Raw genomic sequence first — 10344 nt, 5'->3', positions numbered from 1 at the left:
ACCTGGAAACTGCAATCCTATATTTCACCGTCCCATTCAGAGGGGAACGCCATAAAATGGGTGAGCTAAATTCCTCCAAATTAATTCACCTTCCTGTATTTGCAGTGTTAAGTATTAAGAAGAGAAATTGTAGGGGTTTTTTTTGGGGGGGGGTTACATGAGATTTCCAGCACCACCTGCTGACACTTAAAAGTTTCTTCCTTCTGATGCACCTAATTGGTATCCTCCCCTCGTAATGAACAGGAGTCTAAGGGCTCTTAAGAAGAAGAAGAAGAAGAAGAAGAAGAAGAAGAAGAGTTAGTTTTTATATGCCGGTTTTCGCTTCCACTTAAGGCAGAATCAAACCGGCTTATAATCACCTTCCCTTCTCCTCCTCACAACCTCCTGTGAAGTAGGTGGGGCGGAGAGAGCTCTAAGAACTGTGACTAGCCCAAGGCCACCCAGCTGGCTTCATGTGTAGGAGTGGGGAAACCAGCCCGGTTCACCAGATTAGCCTCCTCTGCTCATGTGGAGGAGGGGGGAATCAAACCCGGTTCTCCAGATCAGAGTCCATCGCTCCAAAGCGCCGCTTTAAACCACTACACCAAGAGCAGAACCTTTTTCAAGTGGGCGCTAGTCCATGAAAGAGGATGCTGGAATGATGTTTTTAAGGTGTCAGAAGATTAAAGTGGCCAACTGGCCAGGGGAGGGGGTGGGTGGGAAATGGAGGTTAACCACTACACCATGCTGGCTCTCTCTGGGGAGAGTGCTCCAAACTAATGGTACTTATCATTCAACTTGCCATCAGCAGCAGGAACGGAATAATCCTGAACAACATATTTTCTTCAGCAATATTGTCAGATTCAAAAAGTTGAATCAGAGTCAAAAACTTTTTGAATCTGACAATACTGCTGGAAAAAAATACGTTGTTCAGGATTAGTCCGTTGCTGCTGCTGATGGCATGTTGAATGATAAGTACCGTTTGGAACAATAAAGACTACTGAGAAAATGAAGGGCCCTGGAGAGCCCCTAGAATCAGTAATACTGCAGTCACTTCTGGAAGGGGAAAAAAGAACGGGTTACCTTAGCCACAGCTAGGTTCTGTGCAATAGCTTTTAAAGTTCGCCTTGCAAAGGTTTCCTCAAGGATGGGTCTAATTTTAAATTAGGGGGGATAAGCAAAATCTAACTTGATGGATTTGTATTTTTGTATTTTAAATTAATGTACAATTGTGAACTGTGGACATTTTTATTAAGTATTCTTAGAATGGCAATGCCGTAATAAAAATCTGTTCTGTTCTGGTTTCTTGTCTGTTTGTATAATAATTTGTTTTGCACTGGGGATATTTTTCACTTATTTTCACATGGTTGTAATGTATTGTTATAATTTAATATTCAATATTGTTTGAAATTGAGCGTGTACTGGGTCGTTTTTGTAACTTACTATTACAGTACTGGTGAATTTTTTCTTACTGGCCGGTGGTTGGCCAACCCTATGTCCTAGTGTTTCCCACAACATTATTCCTTCCCTTGCCAATATCGGGGTGCAGCGGCCATGGTCTCTGACGCTGTGCCTTGGAGATTCTTCCTTTGGGGCTCTGGGACTTTATGTGATAAAGAGAAAACTGGTCTTGCCGGTAACAGGGTTTGGTAGTTCCAGACATGGCCTGCAGGGAGCAGTTGAATACTGCACTGTGTTGCCGCCGCATACCGCTTCTGAACTAAGAACGCGACGGTTGCCAACTCCAGGTTGACAAATTCCCGGAGATTTGGGGTTGGAACCTGGGGATGGCAGAGTTTGGGGAAGGAAGGGAGCTCAGAAGGGATGTGATGCCATTGAGTTCATCCCCTGAGGCTGCCGTTTTCTCCAGGGGGACTTATCTCTGTCATCTGGAATTTGGTTGTAATTCCAGAACTCCAGGCCCCACTGGGAGGTTGGCAACCCTATCCCAGAACTGCCAGATTCAACAGTGCGGCTTCAAGAGAAGCACAGAATGGGCAACTCCCCCAGGTAAGCTCCGAAGAAGGAGGAGTAGGAGTTGGTTTTTATATGCTGACTTTCTCTACCACTTAAGCAAGAAGCAAACCAGTTTACAGTCCCCTTCCTCTCCCCACAACAGACTCCCTGTGAGGTAGGTGGGGCTGAGAGAGCTCTAAGAGAGCTGTGACTTGCCCAAGGTCACCCAGCTGGCTTCATGTGTAGGGGTGGGGAAACCAACCCGATTTTCCAGATTAGCGTCCGCTGCTCATGTGGAGGAGTGGGGAATTGAACCCGGATCTCCAGATTAGAGGCCACTGCTCCAAACCACCGCTCTTAACCACTACACCACGCTGGCTCTCCAACATTGTAGTTTGATGGATTGAGGGTTTGATTCAGGCTAAGGAGCTTCATGTTTGGTCAGTATGAAACCCTTCTTTAAGGGAAGAGCATCAGCTTGGTATGCAGAAATTCCCAGGTTCAATCACCACCATCTCCAGTTTAAAGGATCAGGCAGTAGGTGATGTGAAAGACCCCTGCCTGAGACCCTGGAGAGCTGTTGCCAGTCTGAGTAGACAGTACTAACCTTAATGAACCTGTGGCCTGACTCTGTTGTATAAGATAGCTTCATGCATTTGGGGAGGGGCCATGGCTCAATGGTAGAGCATCTGCTTGGCATGTAGAAGGTCCCAGGTTCAATCCCCGGCATCTCCAGTTGAAAGGACCAAGCAGTAGGTGATGGGAAAGACCTCTGCCTGAGACCCTGGAGAGCCGCTGCCAGTCTCAGCAGACAATGCTGGCCTTGATGGACCAAGGGTCTGATTCAGTAGAAGACAAATTCTTATATTGGGGAGGGGCCGTGGCTCCGTGGTAGAGCATCTGCTTTGCGTGCAGAGGGTCTCAGGTTCAATCCCCAGCATCTCCAGTTAAAAGGACCAGACAAGTAGGTGATGTGAAAGACCTCAGCCTGTGACCCTGGAGCGCTGCTTCTAGTCTGAGCAGGCAATACTGACTTTGACAGACCAAGGGTCTGATTCAGTAGAAGGCAGCTTGTTGGTGGATTGTTGGGGAGGATGTGAAAAAGACAGGCACCTTCCTCCATATGCAATGCACGCGCCCAAGTGAAAGCCTGTGGGAAGGAATAATCAATATTATGAAACGCATCACGTATCCGCAACTGCTGAGTGAAACCCCTCCTTGGCCATGCACAGTGCTTAAGTGCAGCAACTCCCAACAGGATGGGACTGAAGTGCATACACAGCTTCAAAGGTGCTAATCGTATGCAATTGGCGAACTGTCTCTGGCTCTCTGACTGCAGAAGAGTTGTATAAGTTTCTAAAAGACAGGAATGCTAACAGTGCAGATGATTTTCGTCTGAATTTCGTCTGACATAATGTAACCTTAATTGAAAACACCATCATGGAGGGGGAGAAAGACACATTTGCTCTCTGAGTTAAGTGCATTGAATGTGGACAGGGAGAAGCTTTTCTCCCTCTCCCATAATACTAGAACGCAGGGTCATCTGCTGAAGCTGGAGGGTGAGAGATTCAAAACAGATAAAAGGAATTTTTTTTTTTCACACAATGCATAGTTACATTGTGGAACTCCCTGCCCCAGGATGTGGTGATGGCTGCCAGCTTGGAGGGCTTTAAGAGGGGACATATTCATGGAGGAAAGGGGTATTCATGGCTATTAGTTAGAATGGATACTAGTCATGCTGCATACCTATTCTCTCTAGTATCAGAGGAGCATGCCTATCATATTAGGTACTGTGGAGCACAGGCAGGATAATGCTGCTGCAGTCGTCTTGTTTGGGGGCTTCCTAGAAGCACCCAGTTGGCCACTGTGTGAAGAGACTGCTGGACTTCATGGGCCTTGGCCTGATCCAGCAGGGCTTTCCTTATGTTCATGCCTATTCTCTCCAGGATCAGAGGAGCATACCTATTATGTTAGGTGCTATGGAATGCAGGCAGGATGGTGCTGCTGCAGTCGTCTTGCTTGTGGGCTTCCTAGAGGCACCTGGTTGGTCCTGTGTGAACAGGCTGCTGGACTTGATGGGCCTGGGTCTGATCCAGCAGGGCTTTTCTTCTGTTCTTATGAATAAATCATAGAGTCGGAAGGGGCCATACAGGCCATCTAGTCCAACCCTCTCCGTAATGCAGGATCATCTTGAGGACTGCCAGTGACGGGGAGCTCAACACCTCCCTAAGTAGCTGATGAACCAACGGATTAATGAATAGGAAAACGTCCCCCTTATGCATCATTTTTCTTCTTTTGAAGAAGAAGAGTTGGTTTTCAAATGCCGATTTTCTCTACCTTTTAAGGAGAATCAAACGGGCTTACAATCACCTTCCCTTCCCCTCCCCACAACAGGCACCTTGTGAGGTAGGTGGGACTCCGTGTCTAGCCCAAGGTTACCCAGCTATAGGGTTGCCAAGTCCCTCTTTGTCACCGGCAGGAGTTTTTTGGGGGTGGAGCCTGAGGAGGGTGGGGTTTGGGGAGGGAAGGGACTTCAATGCCATAGAGTCCAACTGCCCAAGTGGCCATTTTTGCCAGGGGAACTGATCTGTCTCAGCTGGAGATCAGTTGCAGTAGCAGGAGGTCTCCAGCTACTACCTGGAGCTTGGCAACCCTTTGCAGCATCCATTTTATGGCTGCGGCCACCGCCCTGTGACAGAATTCCAAAGGTGCCTGCAGGCTCCAAAAGGTCGGGGACCCCTGCTCAAAAAGGTCGGGGACCCCTGCTGTATTCGCTGCTTGCCAATACGTCCCATGGTTCAGTTTCCTAAAATTGGTTCATACCAGTCTGCCCTCCCCAGCTGCAACCTTACGGATCCATACTGGGCAAAGGCAGCATTCGTTGACAGCTGCATCTCCCCAGGGGCGTGCATTTTGGGGATGCAAAAATCCTGGCAAAGGTAAGGCCGTGGGGGGGGGATCCTCTGATAAACAGCTGCGCGTTTCATAACCCCATCGGTTTCCCAGTACCCGCTGCTCTTTCTCCCTTCATCAACCTTGGCCCGTCACCATGAATCAAAGAATCAATTTACCTCCCAGCTCACTCCCTGCTTGGAATCATTCATGAGATGTGGCAGGGACCCCCGGGGCAAGCGTGGCAAGAACAAATGGAGCCCCCGTTTCTCTTCACTTACAGCCTCTAATCCCTGCCTTGGTCCCACGCTACTCCCAGAGCCGGAGAGTGGGCAGGGTTGCCAGCTCTGGATTGGGACATTCCTGGAGATTTGGGAGGGGGGAGGATTTAGCCTAGGAAGGGTGAGGTTTGGGGAAGGGAGGACTCTCTCTCTCTATATAAAATGAACACATGAAGCTGCCTTTTACTGAATCAGACCCTGGGTCCATCAAAGTCAGTATTGTCTACTCAGACCAGCAGCAGCTCTCCAGGGTCTCAGGCAGGGGTCTTTCACATCACCTACCTGCCTAGTCCCTTTAACTGAAGATGCCGGGGACTGAACATGGGACCTCCTTCATGCCAAGCAGAGGCTCTACCTCTGAGCCACGGCCCCTCCCAATAATAATTGGTACAAAACGATACAGAAAAAAAAACAAAAAAGCAGATACAAAAAGAATATAAAATACAGAAAATAGAAAAACAGCCAGATAAGATAAATAACACTAAGATTACTGCTACCCATAAAGTTGATGTCACAAGTTTAAACCAAGATATTTGACAACTCCCATCTTTAGCGTCATTAAACTCTGATTATTACCTCTTAGATTCTTCACAAACGATAACCACAATACAAATGTGTTATTACTTCATATCTATTATATAATCTTGAACTACCCCTTACTTGAATTATCTTATTTGTAACACCTGAGCATAATACAAAACAGATCATTTTACTTAATCTAAAATTTTGTCTCTCAGGTCGCATCTTCCCGATTTTTGAGAGATCTCCAGGCCCTAGCTGGAGGCTGGCAGTCCTAGGCTGAAATGGAGGGGCAACCCTGGAAACCCCTTCCCCCTGTTGTTAAACACTGGTATGCAGGACTGGGTCACACCAATAAGCCACCTGACCCAATGCCCCAAATGCCAGCGGCCGGTGAGATTCTCTGAATCTGTTGCATTTATAGCCTGGCTTTCTTCTGTTGAGCTGCCTTCGTAAGGTCAGAACTGCCCATCTTCGGTGGCAAGGCTGCTACAGCAGTTGCCTCCAGACCACTCCCTGAGGAAAGGCCATAGGTCAGTGGTAGAGAACCTGCATGGCATGCAGAAGGTCCCAGGTTCAATCCCTGGCCTGGCATCTCCAGGTAAAGGGACTAGGCAGGTAGGTGATGTGAAAGACTCCTGCCTGAAACCCTGGAGACCTGCTGTTGGTCTGAGTAGACAATACTGACTCTGATGGACCATGGGTCCATGTAAGAAAGGGCCACAAGAGCCAAACACTGACGCAACCCTTCCTGCCCTCCCTCTCATGAGCTGCCAAAGTTCACAGAATCAGCCTTGCTGACAGATGGCCATCTAGCCTCTGCTTCAAAACCTCCAAAGAGGCTCACCACCTCTCAAGGAAGCCTGTTCCACTAAGGAGCTGCTCTAACTGTCAGAAAGTTCTTCCTAATGTTTAGCCGAAAACTCTTTTGATTTAATTTCAACCCATCAACATCCAGAACTCTTTCCAATCTTTTCACATATTTGCGATAAGGCTTTTTAAAATATTGGGACTGCGCAGTGGTACGTGGTTGTAATGGGCACACATGGTACACACCCTCTACCGCATATGTGCATATTCCTTATTGCTTTGTTGCTTAGAGTCACATCCCCTGACATGAAGCTTTACAGCAAGTGGGAGAAAATTCTCATAAACAGGAGATTTGATGGCCCTAATGAGGAAGAGGGATGTACTCAGGTTAGCATAGCGCGCTTTTTGCATGTCTTGAATTTTGGAACTGCACAAATGTTCTTTCCAAAATGCACGTTCTCCCCCCCCCCTCTGGGAATGGTATGTTTTGCATTTGATTGCACATTAAAAACAAAAGACCTGCCATGAAAAGAATGGAGGTTGGAGGAGGGGCTTTGGCTCAGGGGTAGATCATCTGCTTGGCATGCAGAAGGTCCCAGGTTCAATCTCCAGCATCTCCAGTTAAAGGTTCCAGGCAAGTAGGTGATGTGAAAGACCTCTGCCTGAGACCCTGGAGAGCCGCTGCCGGTCTGAGTAGACAATACTGACTTCGATGTACCAAGGGTCTGATCCAGTAGAAGGCAGCTTCATGTGTTCATGTGTTCATGTGAGGTTCTCTCGTATGCAGCTACCTACCTCACAAATGTGTCTGTTGTGAGGAGGGGAAGGGAAGGTGATCGTAAGCCTGAGTCTCCCTTAAGTGGTAGAGAAAGTCAGCATATAAAAACCAACTCCTCCTCCTCCTCTTCTTCCTCTTCTTCTTTCATTTCCCCCTCACTATCAAAAGTACCTTTTTCTATGCTGATAAAACAGAGCTGTGGATCTCTTTGCCAAGGGAGCTCTCTGCCATCATGGGTAGCTTTCCAGCATAGTGTCAAGGCAGGGATCTTTTTGGAGACCTTTTCAGAGTTGATAAACTATTGGTCCTCTGGTTTTCTCCTCTGTTTACTGGCTGTTCTTTGTGTATGTGGGAAGTAAATTGATTAGCTTTTAGGCGGTATTTAATGATATTGTCGAGGGAAGGAGGCTTGGTATAGCCAGATCTCATCAGATCTTGGAATCTAAACAGGGTCAGTCCTTGGATGGGAGACCATCAAAGAGGATTCTGCAGAGAAAGGCAAGGGTAAACCGACCGCTTAATTGCTAGGGTCACCCTAAACTGGAAGCTAAGCAGGGTTGGTACTTGGATGAGAGACCACCTAGGAAGGCTCTGCAGAGGAAGGCAATGGCAAACCACCTCTGCTTAGTCCCTTGCCTGGAAAGCCCTTTGCTAGGGTCACCATAAGTTGGAAGCTAAGCAGAGTCGGTGTTTGGATGAGTGATCACCAGGGAAGACTCTGCACTGCAGAGGAAGGCAATGGAAAACCACCTCTGCTTCCTGCTTGCCTTGAAAGCCCCTTGCTGGGGTCACCATGAATTGGAGCTAAGCAGGGTCAGTTCTTGGATGGGAGACCAAGGAAGACTCTATTAGGGACGGGAGCAGCAAACCACCTCTGCTTCTCACTTGCCTTGAAAGCTGGGGTTAACCATAAGCTGGAAGCTAAGCAGGGTCAGTACTTGGAAGGGAGACCACCAAGGAAGGCCATGACAAACCACCTCTGCTTCCCACTGGTCTTGAAAGCCCCTTGTGGGGGTCCCATAAGTTGGGTGCCATTTGGGGGCACTTCCCACCACCAATTATACGATGTGTTTAAATTTCGTTAGGTTCTATCCCGTGGTTCGATTTGGATGGAAGAGCTAGCTATAAAAATGACTATTGCTATTGTTTAATTCTTCTAAAATCAGTGAGGAAGTGATGGCTGGCAGTGAGGGCAGTGAATGATAGATGGTGTGAACAGTAATAGATGCCTCTTCGCTACCTTACTCTACCACATCACCAATCTGATTCTATGACCTTAGGAAGATCATGAGAGGGAGGGCACCTTGGCCATCTTCTGGGCATGGTTTAGTGGTCATGGGGTGTGTGTGGGAGGGGAGGTAATTGTGAATTGCCTGCATTGTGCAGGGGGTTGGACTAGATGACCCTGGTGGTCCCTTCCAGCTCTATGATTCTATGATCTCTCTCTCCCCCTTTCTCCTCTATCTGGTGGCGCTCTGGATAGGGCCCAGGTTAGTTCTGTACAGCACTTAGCATGACACTAATAGACAGTTTAGTGTAGTGGTTAGAGTGTCAGAGTAGTTTCTGGGAGACCTGTGTTCGAATCCCCACTGCCATTTAAGTTTGGGCCAGTCTCACACTCTCGGCCTGACTGCCAGCATGGTGTAGTGGTTAAGAACGCTGGTTTGGAGCGGTGGACTCTGATCCGGAGAACCAGGTTCGATTCCCCACTCCTCCACATGAGCGGCGGAGGCTAGTCTGGTGAACTGGATTTGTTTCCCCACTCCTACACACGAAGCCAGCTGGGTGACCTTGGGCAAGTCTCAGCTTTCTCAGCCACACCTACCTCACCGGGTGTCTGTTGCAGGGAGGGGAAAGGAAGGTGATTGTAAGCCGGTTTGAGTCTCCCTTAAGTGGTAGAGGAAGTCGGCATATAAAAAAACCAACTCTTCTTCTACCTCAAAGGGTTGCTGTGAGGACAACACAGAGGAGAAGAGAAGGGTGTTGTAAGCTGCTTGGATACCCACTGAAGAGGAAGGGGGGCATAAATGAAGGAAACAAATACATAAATAAATGTTGCAGGAGGAATGACAGTTGACACCCTTTAGTCGATTGAGTGGGTGGGTGTAGGGAAACGGGTCGGGCAGAGGAGACAGGGATGGGGAGTTTGATTGTGGGGTTGCCAACCTCCAGGTGGGGCCTGGAGATCCCCTTGAGGCACAACGGGTCTCCGGACTAGAGAGATCAGTTCCCCTGGAGAAAACGGCTGCTTTGGAAGGGGAACTCGGTGGCATTGCATCCCTGGGGGGGGGGGTCCTTCCCCTCCCCACCCCACTTTCCTCCCAAATCTCCAGGAATTTCCCAACCCAGAGTTGGCCACCCCAGAGATGGAAAGGTGATGTTCGGGCTACCTGCGCCACAAGGACCACTCGGTCCCCTCCGGCTCCATCCAAAGAACCCCAGAGATGGACAGGTGATGTTCAGGCTACCTGTGCAGCAAGGACCACTCGGTCCCCTCCGGCTCCATCCAAAGAACCCCAGAGATGGACAGGTGATGTTCAGGCTACCTGTGCAGCAAGGACAGCTCGGTCCCCTCCGACTCCATCCAAAGAACCCCAGAGATGGACAGGTGATGTTCGGGGTACCTGCGCCGCAAGGACCTCTCGGTCCCCTCCGGCTCCATCCAAAGAACCCTAGAGATGGACAGGTGATGTTCAGGCTACCTGTGCCGCAAGGACCACTCGGTCCCCTCCTGCTCCATCCAAAGCAGTCATTTCTGCCCCTAACCCCCCCCCCCCGCTTAGGACCAAGCTTAATATCAGGGACACTGAAGATGGATGGAAAGGAAAGGATGGGATGGGATGGGGGGGTGTCTATGGAGGTAGACAGACCGAATGGAGAGGGGATTCCCAGGGTTGGTGGGATGGGGGGGAGACGGAGGACCAGAGAGAGAGGAGCAGGAAATGTTGGGGGGTGCAAAAGAGGGGAGAGGAAGATGTGGGCGGGAGATGGGTAGCAATGAATGGGAGAGTGTGTTGGGGGGGGGTCGACGGCTAGACGGGGCGGGTAGGGGGGCAGCGGGAAGAAAGAAAGCGAGACCCTCCTGGGGGGGAGAGGGAGAGGGGGTGTGGCCTGCGATGGAGTAAAGGA

Source organism: Euleptes europaea, chromosome 1, assembly GCF_029931775.1.
Source record: "Euleptes europaea isolate rEulEur1 chromosome 1, rEulEur1.hap1, whole genome shotgun sequence".
Classification (NCBI taxonomy): domain Eukaryota; kingdom Metazoa; phylum Chordata; class Lepidosauria; order Squamata; family Sphaerodactylidae; genus Euleptes; species Euleptes europaea.
This window is presented reverse-complemented; position numbering follows the sequence as displayed.